Below are 16,036 nucleotides of genomic sequence, written 5' to 3' on the forward strand. Positions count from 1 at the left end.
AATAGAGAGATACCCACCTGACGGAACAACATTCCTCTGAGCTCACATTAACGGAACTTAGTTTCTCATCCACCTAACGGAACAACATAGAGCTAGAGCTTTCCCATAAGCACCTGTAGGAGACAGGACAGCAGGACTTACCAACAGCTATACCCCTTTGTGACATACACGTTTCCACCTATCTTTCGCTTCATCCAACAAGGGAAGAAGATACGGGACGGTATGGGTCACTGAGGTGAGGGAGTCTGTTAGTCCGTAAGTCCGTGGTTAGTTAGTGAAGTTACACAATTTGGGTTCCACAATGAGGTAGGTATTTTCCCCAATCAGGTATCTTCCCAATAAGGTAGGTACATGTTTCAATTAGGTTTGCTCTTACCGATGGAGGTCGTACCAATACATGGTGACTTCGAGGTTGATTGTGATTGGCTTGGCAATAGCGATCAATGGCAATTAGCAATTCACGATGACAATAGCGTACGTAAAGTGAAGGAGCTATCTATAATGTAGCGGGCAACAAGAAGGCTCCTCTGCTGGGTATGGAACTCCTCTCGTAAAGGGTCAATAGTAGGGAAGCAAGCCTTAAGCAAATTATCGTACTTGCTGGAGCCGGCACCAATAGAGATTGATTGATAAGGAGCTGTAACCTATACTTGTATGATTATAAAGGAGCGGTCACCAATACTTGGAAGATGCGGTGGGGAAACTACTGGTACGGGGGTTCCGGCACTACTATGGATCGAGGAAGTAAAGCTCCTTGCATGAGGTGGGGGGGGGAAAGACTTGTCAAGGGCCAACTCGTAAAGGACCATGCGAAGCCGCTTTCCCAACATACATAGGAGGGGAAGGTATTCCAGTCATTCGTTATATATGTAATAAGAGTCATTCGATCGCTAAGTGATTGAAGTCATTCGTTATATACGATAGTACTGGAAAAAACAAGATTGAAGCAAGTGAACTGGGCTGTTAATTACTATAAATAATGAGACCCCATCAATGCGTTTACACGCAACTAGGGGCTAACAACCGATAACATCCTTCTTGGAGCCTTCCTATTCCCGCGATTGCTGCTTACAATGAAAATGACCAACGAAGGACTCATACGGTTGGACCCATGGCTAGAGACCTTGCTTAAAGTCGAGTTATAATAGGGACCAATAAGAACTTGAAAGACGGGAGGATTCGGAAGGCATCCAGGGGGGACCGGAGAGGGATACGTAAAATCCCCATCTTCGTTAGATATCCGATGATAACAAAAACACTCCCTCCCAATCAAATGAAATCTAACGAAATTCTCTGATCAGGTCAAGCCAAGCATCAGGCTTTGGGGTGTCCGCACTCACTTACCTAGGCCAGTGGCTTTCGCCAGCGTGAGAAGAGGGCGTCTATAGCTCCAACATCTCGTTCGAGTGGTCAGACTTGCTATCTGGTAGCCCAGACCCTGAGCTCGTACAGATCAAAGTGCTTTTATAACACCCTTAAGCTTCGGTCTTACCTTCCTTAACAACCCCAATTCTTCGGCAAGCCCAACCACACGCTAACCCAAGAAGCGGAAAGAAGGTCCCGGAGGGGCTTGCGCTTCCTAGTGCAAGGAAAGCCTTTCTTTTATTCATTTCATATAGGCGTAGTATTTATTACTCACCAATCCGATTCATTCTGCTGATGATGAATGTGAGGGATAAGTGTTATAGACATTTTTGTGCCTCGCATCATGGAGCATGAAATGTCGATAATTACAGGGATCCTCAGTTCCTAAACATGTTGTTCTTACCCCTAAAAGAACAAGGTCATCAAACAACAGCACTTCCAATCAGTTCTCCACCTGAAAACACTTCAAAACAGGCTATTTTTGGATCATGTCAGCTGCTCCACTGAGCTTCTGCGCTGGAATGCAACTGTTCCTCCTTGTACCTACGCTGGAAGTCAAGATTAATGAAGGCTACCTGCGCTGGGCGAGATTGGCCAAGTGGCACAGTCATCCTGCAAGGTGTCAACTACCCAGGAAGCTTCCAAACTGACACTTGGTTCATGAGATTCGCCCTGTGATGAGTAAGAGGTACTTGATCACCATGTGTAAGCAAGGATCTCCAAGTGGACACAAGAACTGAAGATTAACTGAAGAGGGAGAGGACACTAGTCAACTCTATGCCAGCCTCAAGCTGACTCATCCTCTCTTCTTCTCTCCTATATATAGAGCTCTTCTATGAGGTCTAAGGAGGCTGGAATTTTGTGTAAAGCAAGGAGGTGCTGTTGGTTTACAGTTAGAGCTATTGGGTGATTGTTTTACTAGAGGTGAAGAGGAGAGTTCTTGCTGCTGGGGAGGTGCTGCTGGATTGGAGCCATCATTGGTTGTAACCTTCTCAGAACCCTGTTACTTCTATCAATAAAGTTTTGCATGTTCTCCTATATACTTGTATTGCATTGATGTATTGTATTTACTTGTATATTTGATTCACTCTAATCCATGCATCAGTTATGAGTACATGTATCTTGTAGTTTCCTCTCTTGTTTTGTGCAGGATCTGTGTGTAGCTGGACCGGCAAAGAGAGCAAGGAGCTAGGAACAAGAGACAAAGAGAGAGGATAAGGATCGACTAAGCGCAAGACACCAGGTTGGTCAATCTTTTCTTCCTTCTCTCTGTACTTTCATAAAGGAAAATATCAAAGCTTTACTTTCAGTTGTTGCTAAAGACTGTCACCTTTAGAGTAGGGATAGGGTCATCCACATCGGATACTTTTCCCCACAACAATCTGGCGACTCCGCTGGGGAACCTAGTATCTTGTTGGTGTTTGTAGTATTTTGCTATTCATTTCTTGAAGAAAAGAGTACCAAATCGAAAAGCTTTTGACTATATCAAAAGCGAAGTAGAGGGACTGCTACTCGCTCATTTGCTGAGAAAATTCAAGATTTGAAGAGCTTATCTACAAAAGACTCTTTACTCTTTGTGATAGATCTTCATCCTCTTGATCATCCCTTAGCCTGTACTTGACCTATATCTTTTTATTTCAGCAAAAACAGTGCATTTTTGAGCTTTTTATGACCCGGAAAACTTTGTAGACGCAACTCTCGTGTGTCAGTGCAGGCTGTCCACAGGCAGTCTGCATTACAGCGCAGGTGCTCCCTTCGGGAACTGCGCTGAGAGTCAAACTGGCAGACTAGAACCTGCGTGGTCCAGTTAGCCATTGTCTTGCTCAGCTTTCCCATTGTGTCTTGGCCCTGTTTTTCACTGATTTGTTGCTGATTGCTTGCTGGTCATTGTACTTGCTGTAAACACTTCTCCTTGACATTATTCTGCCTCAGTTGTGTGATGAAACTGTGAATGTTCTTTCAGTATTTCTTGTTTCAGTTACAGTTTCCCATTGTGAAAAGCGAACCAGTATAGTTGTGACCTCTTAGATCCTGAACTGTAAAAGTGTCTTTGTGATCTTATGAGCTAGTTTTATTACTGTTCATGGCTGTTTGAGTTTGTTTGTTTTTCACATTATGGTTTGAATTCATATATTTTTAGTGTTAAAACAAGTACCTGTAAAGCGTCTTTTCATTTTAGACAAAGCTTGTTTGTTTACGCTTCAAATTGAATTCGAAAGTCATACAACAGTTTTCCTTTTGTCTACATCAACATTAAAGGAAAAGAAAAGAAATACATGCATCTTGCATTTGCATTTTTGATAAGTTTGGGTGTCTGATCTAGGAGAAAGTGCATTAGTTTGTGCTTTGTGCTCTGTGTGGAAAGATATTGTTTTTCTCTCCCCTCAGTAGTTAGGATTTTCAAAGCTAAAAAGATTGTGAAAGCTTGCTTATCATTTTAGCTGCATTTAGGAATTTGTACCAATACATCTCGTGGTGATCCTGAAAGACAAACTGATAAACAAGATCAACTTAAAATATATTGAATGAATCTAAAAACGCATTGTAACATAACGCTCACAATAGAGGTCTAGGTAGAGACATGTTCCGGCGTCGTTAAACGTAGTGACTGTCGATCTCTACGAAGGTGGGTGATTCCTCCTGAGGGACGATAGCACTAATACAGACTTGAGCTCCCGCGTACCGTCGCGTATATTGGGAGACCCCTATAGGCAATTATCCTTTATCCTTAGGAATCCGTGTCGACCGCCCTACTGATCGCGATGTAGTGAACACAGCATTCACGAAGATCGACCACCCGTACCGTAAAACGTATTCTGTGGTTTCGCGAAAGGTTTGGCACACCCTCTGCCTAGATCTCCAGAGCAGTTTCTTTTGGCCCTTTTCAAACTCTATAACTGAAAAGGTCCAACCGAACATTTGTCACTTCGGGCTCGTTAATACATCGAAGGCGACTAGAGTCATCTTTAGCTTTTTCTCGACTCTTAAAACATGAAAAAGCAAAGTTGTGTCTAAAAGCGTCTAATAAAATTCATTCAATACGGAAACATAATTCCCCTTTTTGTATTTTAGTTGATCAAGTAATCCGCAACCGTGGAGGAAAGTCAATTAAAACTCCGTCGTTCAGGGAGACTTGCGAGTCAACCGCCTTCGTCTCCAGAACCGAGAGTAGTACGGACGAAGTGAACTCGCTTGACCAGGTCAAAATCTCCTATTAAAGTTGGAACAACAGTTCCGACAACATCTAAGATTCTGGTCACTCCTAATATTTCTGGAATCCCTGCCTCTATTGAAGAAGTTCAACAGCAACAGAGGGACAGTTGTACTGATCCTAGTTTGAAGACAAGTACTTGCATAACTGAACCAGTTCCATCTGAAACCGGTCCACAAAGTCTTGTTGTTCAAACAACTGTCGCTGTCGAAGCAACCCCTTCTTCGGCACCAGAAATCTTTTACGGACCTGACGGTCTTCCTCTTCCTCCTGGTCTGATTGCAATAGAGGAAATCGTAGAGGACCAGCAAGCAAATACTCCAACTCATTTTGGAGTAGGTACCACTCTTTTTCCTTCCGCATCAGAAGTTTGTCCATCGCCACAGGAAGTTGCTGTAGAATCAATAGGCAGTTTATTGGATAGACTTAAAATGTCTGAGCAACTGTCGACATCTAGGACTGTGCCAAACGACACAGCGACAGCAGAAGCTCCTGCTGCCAATCCAACGATGTTTGCCAGCATACCAGCCGTCCCGCCTAGCTCTCATCAGCTAGAAGGAGTCCACCCAGGGACTATTATGACAACTTGGTCTGTTCCAGTTTGTTCTTCCGGTATAATACCCGGTAATTCTTATGTTGAAACTAGACAAATTGATCCCTTTGGGAATCAGTTTGGGCCATCCAGTCCTCAAAGGCCATCTATACCCTTGAGCTCCGGATTGTTACCGTATGGGGGCAATATGCCCTTTCACTTCCCCTTTCGGGGGGATACCCATACGGCAGTTTTCAACAACATTCAGGTTTGACTGAAGTAACGACGAGTGGTTGGGTACCTATGTTACCCCAACAACCAAGAGTTGTATATTCCATGCAACAATGTGTACCTATGTCTAGTATCCTAACGACGCCAGCAATTGTAACCGTGTCGCAAGTTCAATCGATGCCTGTTGTATGTCAACCCCAAGTTGTAATGCAACAGCCTATTGACCCTGCAACACAACCACAATCGCCAACTGTCGGGACGACACAGATACAAACGGGAACCATAACCCCGCATCTTGGTCCGTCAGTTAGTGTAACACAGCAAAACATGGCTTCACAACCATGGATGGTGCAATACCAACAACCTCAGTTTCAACAGGTGTACTAGGGATCTGAGCAACAGATCTTTGCGAATAGTGGGCAACCCTATATTCAGAACGGGTTAAATCAACCACTTTACAGTGGCCAAGCCCACCAGCCGTATCAGTCATATCAACATCAGTTGCATTATGCTAGTATGCAAAGACCTACTGCTCAGGCGATTCCATCGTATCCTGGGTACGCCTCGCCAAACCTGAATCAGCAGTTGCCATTCGTGGCGACCCTAGAATTACCAGATTTACATCGATTAACGAACGATCTGATCGCCTATGCCCATTGGTGGCCAGCGATTCCTCACAAACTTCCTTCGGACATTCCTAAATTCAATGGAAATCCTGGCGAAGACCCGTCGAATCATGTGATGACATTCCATCTGTGGTGTTCGTCGAACACCTTGAATGATGATTCGATAAGGCTTCGTCTTTTCCAGAGGACATTGACTGGTCTGGCGGCCAAATGGTATATTGAATTACCTAGAGCCTCTTTCGACAATTTTAGTTCCCTAGCCACGACTTTCTTAACACACTTTCAGTTACTTATAAGGTACGAAACTGGAACAGAGATCTTGACCAATTTCAAGCAGACGACGGCCACACATATATCAGATCATATACATGAGTGGCGTCGTCGTCGCAGAATGGTAAAGACCTATGTTCCAGATCAGCTATTAGCTGAGTGGTTTATAAAGTCGCTTCTGCCTGCTATAACGGAAGATGTGGCCAAGGGAGGCGTCGTAACAGAGGAGCAGGTTATTGCTCGTGCTCAATATTTGGACTTAGTATATACTCAGTCGGGCACGCTCTATGATAAGATACCTGACGCCCCCAGACCGGAATTTTCAATCCCTCCTCCTCCCGGATCGAATAGTGACTCTCACGCCGGTGATGGTGTGATTGGAACTGCAAACGCTAAGTCGACAAGGGATTCGAATAAGAAAGCCCGTAAGACTTCGAATCAAAAAGCAAATCAAGAGATTCTTGCTTCGGAGGTAAATGCTGTATCTACGGATAACGACAAAAACTCCAATCAACCAGGAAGCAAGAAGAAACAAAACGAAGGGAAGAAGAAGAAACAGGGTGAATCGTCTCCTCAAAAAACTTCTTCAAGCCCTCCTAGGAAAGGGAAACCAACGAGTCCATGTCATATATGTGACGAAGATCATTGGACAGTGAATTGTCCATATAAAGCCGAGTTTAAAAGATTCTTAAAGAATTCACAAACCCCGGCTGTATTGACTGATCCGTTTCCCAATCCAAGTCAAAATCTGGTTGATAGTGGAGATACTTCCCGGTGCCAGGTACTAATGGTGTCGACCTCTGAACAGCAAAATGATGCTTTGATTTCGACAAAGTGCAAAAACTGCGGGAATCCGCAGTCGTCGAACAGTAAAGGAAATGATCAACCAAGCAGTTCGACGACAACTTCGACAAAAGTTGTGCCACCATTTACTACGGGAAGCATTCCTACGATCCATGGAAGGAATCACTCTCTCCAAAATATCGGAGTCATTTTCCTAAAAGACCCTACTTTAACGGGTACTTGCGCATTGCCGCCTTCAAATAATCTGGCGGAAATGACCACAATGGAATATGAGACCTTCTGTTTCTAACGGATCTGAAATATCGAGGATAGTTCCTATCTCAGGTCAACCTCGTTAAAAAATGAAGAACCATGAGGATAGTTCTTTTACTATGTCAACCTCATTAAAAAATGAAACAAATCCCCTTTTCAAAATTCAAAGGTAAACCTTCATTCCAATCACCAAGTTGAATGCAATGAAGCTTGGGGGGCACCCTCCTTTGACATGCGTTATTATGATGCTGGGGGCATGCAGGATCGAGCAGTTTTAGCACATAGTTCATGCTCGTTAAAAAATAAACGTAAGTTGTGAGCAATCTTCCCCTAGAGTTCAAAATCATCCAGAAAAAATGAACCGGTAAATAACCGTGGTAAATGTAACCTTTGACAGCCATATTAAAGCCTTGGTCGTGTCTTGTGCACCGTCACCCCCATCTGTTCATTTGGCCAATCGTTCATCCCCATATGTGTGTTTACCTATTTTGAGGAACATCTGCGAAGAGTGATTTCACCTTAGCCATCCTTGGGACACTGCTGTGATTGGAAAATTCCAACCTGTACCTGGAATCTGCTGCTATCCCTGTTTATCACTCGTTCCTCAAAAGACGAGTCTTCTTTGAGCTCTTTTCACTGACTCGTAAAATATGAAAATTTTGCCGAGTTTTGGCCTTCCAGCTCGTTAAAATGACCGGAACGCTATCCCTCCTCTAAATTTTAATCTTTTTGGACCTGAGGGATTATTGCACAAAAGGATCGAGCGCTTGTCTTGTTCGGCTCGTTAAAAGTACCGAACAACCATCCCTTCTGTATTGTTTTATACTTTTTCGGACTTAAGGGATTAGCTGACGAAAAAGGAATTATGGAGTTAACTTTCTGTACATTTTCAGACTCTCTAAAAATGAAAAGGACCGAGTTTTCCTTGTCGTTAGACTCGTTAAAATGATTAAATAGCGACAAACTTGTCTTTAGACGAGAACGAGTTTCCCTATCGCTAGGCTCGTTAAATCATAGCGATGGGCTTGCCTAAAGGGCAGGTTATAGAACAAGCATATGTTATCCTCCTCAAGCTTGACAAAAATAAAGAGGTACTGGTCAGAAATGACTGAGGAAAAATTGGGAGAACATCAAAGTTTAATGGTAGCAAGTCACTCTTGAACATGACACTTTTCCTCCGTACCACATCGGGTTGGGTTGTTTCATTCACCGGTCTCATCGCCATGGTCTTCGCCAAACCATCCACATTTGGGGTAATGCTACCGATCCATCGCATCAGTGTCGTTATATGTTCAAGAGGGGTCATTCTGAAAGTGTCAACCGTGTCCCATCCACTGCCATACATTATCCTTCATCCATTCATGATCGCCACCCTGAATCATATGTCACAGTTTGTTTCCACCTCCACTAAAATCATTAGCTCCGTTCCGTGTCATTGATGTGGGATTCATTAAGGCCCTCCTTTGATGGATCGCTTCTTGTCGACTTCAGCTCATTATCCAAGAAGTTGATCTAGGAACACCCCCATCAGTACTTTGAAGCTTGCATGCCTCAATGGCAAGTTTCTCACTTCCGGCGACAGGTATACATCAATGACCTTTGACCAGAAGATTTTGCGTGGCGTTCGACGCCAAGTCCTTTATTCACGCCACGTGAATTGTACTGCAGTACCTTGAGGGTCATCGTCATTATTGGTGATTCCTCTCGCGCTTGTTAACGGCTTTCATTATTGACCGGTAATCAAGCGATGTCTTTCCATGTTCGACTTCAGCGAAATTCTCACATGGATCGACTTGTACTTAGAGTGAAGATCGAACGAGTTTGAAGACCCCGGATCTAGTTTCATCCATCCGGGCTGCGATATATATTCAGGAAATATAAAAGCATTTGCCATGTACATCATTGCAGCAGATGATCATCCTATCCAAAGGATGATAATTTCAGCAGAAAATTATCAGTCTACCTTCAGACGATCGTCTGTCATATGTACCAAAATGTATTTATAAAAGCTGAGCATGGGAATGCCCGCCTCAGCTAGATCATGAAAATAGAATGAAAAATAATGTATTGTATTGTATTGTATTACAGGGCGCCTCCTCAGCACTGGAACGAACTTCGGACCCTCTAGATAAAGCATTTCACCCGATAAACGGCCTCATACTTTAGGGGGCAACTGTTATAGACATTTTTGTGCCTCGCATCATGGAGCATGAAATGTCGATAATTACAGGGATCCTCAGTCCCTAAACATGTTGTTCTTACCCCTAAAAGAACAAGGTCATCAAACAACAACACTTCCAATCAGTTCTCCACCTGAAAACACTTCAAAACAGGCTATTTTTGGATCATGTCAGCTGCTCCACTGAGCTTCTGCGCTGGAATGCAACTGTTCCTCCTTGTACCTGCGCTGGAAGTCAAGATTAATGAAGGCTACCTGCACTGGGCGAGATTGGCCAAGTGGCACAGTCATCCTGCAAGGTGTCAATTGCCCAGGAAGCTTCCAAACTGACACTTGGTTCATGAGATTCGCCCTGTGATGAGTAAGAGGTACTTGATCACCATGTGTAAGCAAGGATCTCCAAGTGGACTCAAGAACTGAAGATTAACTGAAGAGGGAGAGGACACTAGTCAGCTCTATGCCAGCCTCAAGCTGACTCATCCTCTCTTCTTCTCTCCTATATATAGAGCTCTTCTATGAGGTCTAAGGAGGCTGGAATTTTGTGTAAAGCAAGGAGGTGTTGTTGGTTTACAGTTAGAGCTATTGGGTGATTGTTTTACTAGAGGTGAAGAGGAGAGTTCTTGCTGCTGGGGAGGTGCTGCTGGATTGGAGCCATCATTGGTTGTAACCTTCTCAGAACCCTGTTACTTCTATCAATAAAGTTTTGCATGTTCTCCTATATACTTGTATTGCATTGATGTATTGTATTTACTTGTATATTTGATTCACTCTAATCCATGCATCAGTTATGAGTACATGTATCTTGTAGTTTCCTCTCTTGTTTTGTGCAGGATCTGTGTGTAGCTGGACCGGCAAAGAGAGCAAGGAGCTGGGAACAAGAGACAAAGAGAGAGGATAAGGATCGACTAAGCGCAAGACACCAGGTTGGTTAATCTTTTCTTCCTTCTCTCTGTACTTTCATAAAGGAAAATATCAAAGCTTTACTTTCAGTTGTTGCTAAAGACTGTCACCTTTAGAGTAGGGATAGGGTCATCCGCATCGGATACTTTTCCCCACAACAATAAGGGGAAAGTCAAAGGCTTTGGCGAGGCCGCCGTCCCGCACCTTCTTAAACCCGGCATTCCCATTCCCACGGGAGCTAGGTTAGCATAAATATATATTTAGAATTGACCTAGCTAGGTCTTTATCCAGCCCGCCATCCATTTATCTCCCACTAGGAAAGATCCCTCTGCCCTATGATACTTCTTCTCACCCTCTCAACTTCAAAATCAATCCCCACGAGACGAGCCCCTCGAGGCCAACCACCCCCGCCACTTACCGTAAACCCTATACTCGCACCGTGCTCCTGGTTGCTTGCAGGATGTCCCCTTGTGAAAAGCACCCGTAGATGTCATCTTATGATTACATTAAGCCATGTGGGTGGAGATAATTATTATCCTATTTGGGTAAGTGCAATAGCATTATTATAGGGGAGGAGAAGCACAAGTCAGGGGGTTCCCACCGATCGGATTAAAGAAGACAAGAGTCAAGTTGTTCAAGCGTACGTATAAGGTCCCGGTAGGAATTCGTTGCTATAGAGGGGAACGTCATGTGCAAATACAAATATGTGACCAAGGATGAGGTTGTATGGGGGATTCACTTTGAGAGGTAACCGAACGTTGCTTTGATAGAGGGATATAGAATGAACCATTATATATGTTATTTTTCAATTCCAATACCAACTTCTTCCACCCACCCAGAAAGAGAGGGTTTGGTTGCTTCATCTGTCTCGCACCTAAAAAAGAAATCCTGTAGCACCTGAGAAGAGAAATCGACCTTGATGTGGAGAAGAAATCCTGCTGCACCTGGAAAAAGAAATCTCTATGCACCTGGCTCGAAGAAATCCTGATAACCTGGAGAGCGGGGAAAGAGCAACAAGCAGTTTACGCTTGAGCAGCCACCGTGCTTAGATTTCTACTAATTGAATCACTGCATTCGGGGACTCCCTTGTTCTCTTAGGTGCGGAGAGACCTTGACCACTCCAGATTAGATTGGGAATTGGTATGGGATGTATAATGTCTTATTTCTCGTTAGGGTCAAATCTGCGTTATTGGTGGAGAGAATATATGCATTACCGTTCGCCGTTCTGTGTGGAGAGAATAGATCCGTGACCCTTTGCCGAAGATCATGTCCAAGAAGATTGAAACTAAATGAAAGTTTTCAATGGAGTTTGGGAAGTGATGATGGGCAGTTGCTCTAAACATATTCACCCATTCCTTCTTTGGGATGAGATCCAAAGATGGAACCTGACCTCAAAATGTGCATGAGAAACTTGTACCAACCTGTCGATCAACTTCTTCCTGTAGGACTTGAAACTAGAAGAAAGAAGTGAATACTTAGTGAAAAGAAAGAAAGATGGTGATTTTATCTTGGCACAAATTATACTTTGGGCGACTATGAGTTTGGTGTGCGGCTTCGGGGCTTTAACGAGCTAACAGTCGCAGTCTTTGGGCCTCGCTTATCAAAATGGGGGATCTATTCCATACTAAGTTAGTCATCGGTTACAGCAAATCATTCATTGATCGGAAGAATGAATGGATCAATCAGCATGCATATGATTTCTTTCTTTCTGGCTGGATCGATTGAAAACAATTCCTTGCCCTCAGAAGCGCAAGCCCCTCCGGGACCTTTATATACGTTGATACTGAGAGCGAATTGACATTGATCAAAAAAGCAATCAGCAGGTCTAATCATGTGTGTAGATAAGGCAGGAAGGAAGGATGATCCTGTTTGACTAACAACAACACGTTTTTCGCAGAATGACAGGATCAATCAGATCAGCTGATAGGTCGCCGAATGAATGGAGGGATCTTTTCTTATTATTTCTTTAGGATCATGTGCCAGATAATCTAGATATAGGCAATATTTCAATTCGCTAAGTATTTCATATAAATTCCATCCACATACCAAGATGGATAATAAAATTCCAAGGCCAGGAAATGGCCTATTAGGCGGTTTACTATGGTGATGCCTGCTCCCTCCCAATGAAATGAATCTTTCTTTGGGGTGAAATACCTCACCATATGAATAGTGAGTCCCTACCGGGCCTAGTGCTTTATATCTTATCTGTCTGGGGAGGGAGGAAAGCCAAAACGTGAAGTCTACCAAATAGTATTATTCCGGGTATTCTGGACTCAATGCCATTTTATGGGCTCACATATCCCACTTCACCAATTCTCTCCTTGGTCTCAAGAGTCATGATATCCCCTAATGGAACAGTCGAAGGCTGCTAGCGTTTGTTTTTTCTACTCCGTAACACCGGTGACCGACTTCCATGAAGTGCTGTGTGGGCGACGTTTGGACTAACTTGGTCAAACAGTTCTCCCTCGCCAGTTCATCTATTGGGCGTCCCAGGGTCACATAAGGAATAGAATAGAATAGTGAATATCTACTTCTTTATCTATGAGTCTTCCCATCGAATAGATAAGGCTGGATATAGGCCCTAGAGACACAGGCTATCCCACCCAGAGAATAGGGCTATTGGTAGAAAACCAAAGGTTCAATTTACTTATTGGGTGGGGGGGCTTATGGTCGAGCCTGCTTGCGCATCCTGAAAGGTCCCATTCCATGCTATGCTATAGTTATTCTTGGCTTGGCTGGCCCCTCTTACTATATATGGATATGAAAGCGAGTTACTACGTTGATGGCGGCCTTATAGTCGAGCGTTCGTTATTCATTTGACTTATTGGGCGGCCCCTCTCAAATAAGTAACTAAAAAAGTCACTAACGTACCTCACCCTGCCGGGGGGCATGATGGCGGCCTTAACAGTCGAGCATGCTTACGCATCCTACTAATTTGGCCATTTTAGCTTGGCGGAGGTTTTGTAATGACATATATAATTCATTCATGCATAATGAAATAGAGAATATATGCTTTGGCGGAGGTTTGAACATCTTTCCCTCCTCTCCCTTTTGGTCGAGCACCTAAAGGTCCTATTATAGCATTTTAAGGATGCACAAGCAGGCTCGACTGATAAGGAGAGGAGGCGGAGGTTTGAACATCTTTCCCTCTCCTCTCCCTTTTGGTCGAGCACCTAAAGGTCCTCTCCTTAACATTCGAGCCTGCTTGCGCATCCTTAACAGTCGAGCATGCTTACGCATCCTACGAGATAGGGCATTTGACCATGGCACGGAGAGGTTAGAAAGATAGAGTCGAAGAGAAAGGGTGAGGTTCTGATCTGAAAGGGAAGTGTAAGTTCTGATCCTAAGGTACCCGCAGGGTATAGGTTTAGTTATTTATATCTTAGATTATTGAACCAATGTACAAGGACCCTACCAGGGTATCAGTCTTACTACCTGCCAGGGGAGTTTCAGTTACAACCCCACCTAAAGGTATAGGTTTTTTTCTTTTCATTATATATGAAATTACCTATAGTGGAATTGATAACTAAAGCGTTCATGTGCTTTGTCACAGTATTTACATATAATAAAGAGAAGGTATAATCCTACTATTGAATAGCACCAACATCCTTGTCTCTTGGTCACTTGGATCCACACATCTACCACCCCGCCGGGTTTCTTTCTATCCGTCTCGACGAGATCTCCTTCAGATCTCATCCATCGTCCCGACTTTAATTGTGAAAGATGGGGTAGTATCTACTTGGATCTCCTGAAGGGCATAATAATAATGTTGAAGCTGATGATCAAAGCGTGTTCCCTATGTTCTAGCTCTCTGCCGCTATGAAATGCCCGGTATGTCTGGCAATGGGTTCGTATGGCCCGGTAAGCCTAGCGTGAGCATCCGTCACAGTCCTCTAGCGTCAAAGCAAGCCAACAAGCCCAGTTCTTCTCCCAGCTTACCAGTAACAAAAAGCCAGTAACAACCAGCAAGCAGCAATCCCAAAATCCTAGTGAGGCCAGCCATTCATTATGCCCTCCAAATTCATTCCCGCAATCCCGGCCAGGACAATAAATGGTGGAAAAAAATATTTTGTCTACGTGGGCTAGGCTTAGCTGTAAACGTGGATAGGTAGGAAAGAGAGAGTCAAGAACTAACTAGCTTCGCTTCGTTGCAGCAGTTATAACATCTTCAAATTCCACTCTGTACCTCAATCTCAGTAAAGGTTCTAAGCATCCACCCACCCAACAAGCAGGTCCTTCCTCCCATAGAATATATAAGTAATGTAGTTCCTATAACTGTTCAAAGATCCCACAACTGAGCTGTCCAACTGACATAAAGCTTGTAGGCTTGAAAAGGGAATACGATGGTAGTCATAGTGCAAATTCCCAAGGACGAACTTCTCAATTCTGGCTATAGTTACGATAAAAGAAAAGCAAGTAGTTAGGATGGGTGAAAAGGGAGAACTTCATGGGCTCACTTACCTTAATGGGTCAAGAGAGGGGGAGATAGCTCTGCTTTTGATCCACTACTTGTGGATGATGGACGAGAACTGAGAGGAGCCAACCCTACTCTAGATTGACTTGCCCCTAGCCGTACAGTTATCGATATATGTACAGTTATAATTACAGTTATAATTATATGTACCGGAAAATCACTGCCTTGTCCCCTCTCTTCTCTCTTTACCCGCCTCAGAAGAAGAAGCCGTAACGTTATGTACCGGCAAAGGCCCCTACCTTCAGTTATATATATATATATATATATATATATATATATATATATATATATATATATATATATATATATATATATATATATATATATCTATATATATATATATATATATATATATATATATATATATATGACCTTACCGTTTATATATAATCTATCTGGTCCGGGCGTAGCAGGACACCCTTAAGTTGCAGGGAATAGGAATGAACGAATTAGCTAAAGGGAAGGCCCCTATAACGAGGGGAAACTTGCTTATTGATCCATTCCATGGCAAGACAGGGGCTCTTAAGACGGGCTCATAATACTGAAAAAGACCAGCTATTTACTAATGTATGTCGTGCTGGATTGAATGATGGATGGATAATTACATATATAACAATGATTATTCCTTACCGGGTATAAAAATGAGTAAGGCGTGGGAATCAAGAATCTCTGCCCACACAAATGAGGCATTTTTGGCATTCTTGCCTATTGGATTGGTAATAAGGAGGAAGGAACGCTACCGCGAGATGGAGGTATTATTTTGAATGATTGAAACCGCTCTACAACAAACACAATCGGGATCTCTAACAGTGGAGTCTTTCTATATGGACCAAGGAGTCGTCAATCAATATGAACCAAGGTCTCTATAGGAAAGGGGCTCTATAACAACCGGAGGAGACTAAATGGAAAAACCGCCATTTCTTAATCTGAACAGCAAGGCTATATGAACAACCAGTCATCTCTATGAAGCAAGGGCCCTATAACAACCGAAGCTAGATGGAACACCCCTTCATCTAAAACAACCAGGCTCCTTCCTCTTTAAACTCTTTCACAAGGGCTCCTCTTTAAACTCTTTCCAGGGCTCTTCATTTCTAGAGCGCTCTTTAAACAACTGTTGTTCTAAAGGTTCGAAAGGCTGATATCCTTCCTGTGTTGCCCTGCGGGTTCTTAGAAGGAATCACAAACTCTTTAT

The sequence above is a fragment of the Pinus tabuliformis genome, chromosome 2_2, assembly GCF_031772625.1.
Source record: "Pinus tabuliformis cultivar Carrire ecotype Pingquan chromosome 2_2, CPIR1, whole genome shotgun sequence".
In the NCBI taxonomy this organism is placed as follows: domain Eukaryota; kingdom Viridiplantae; phylum Streptophyta; class Pinopsida; order Pinales; family Pinaceae; genus Pinus; species Pinus tabuliformis.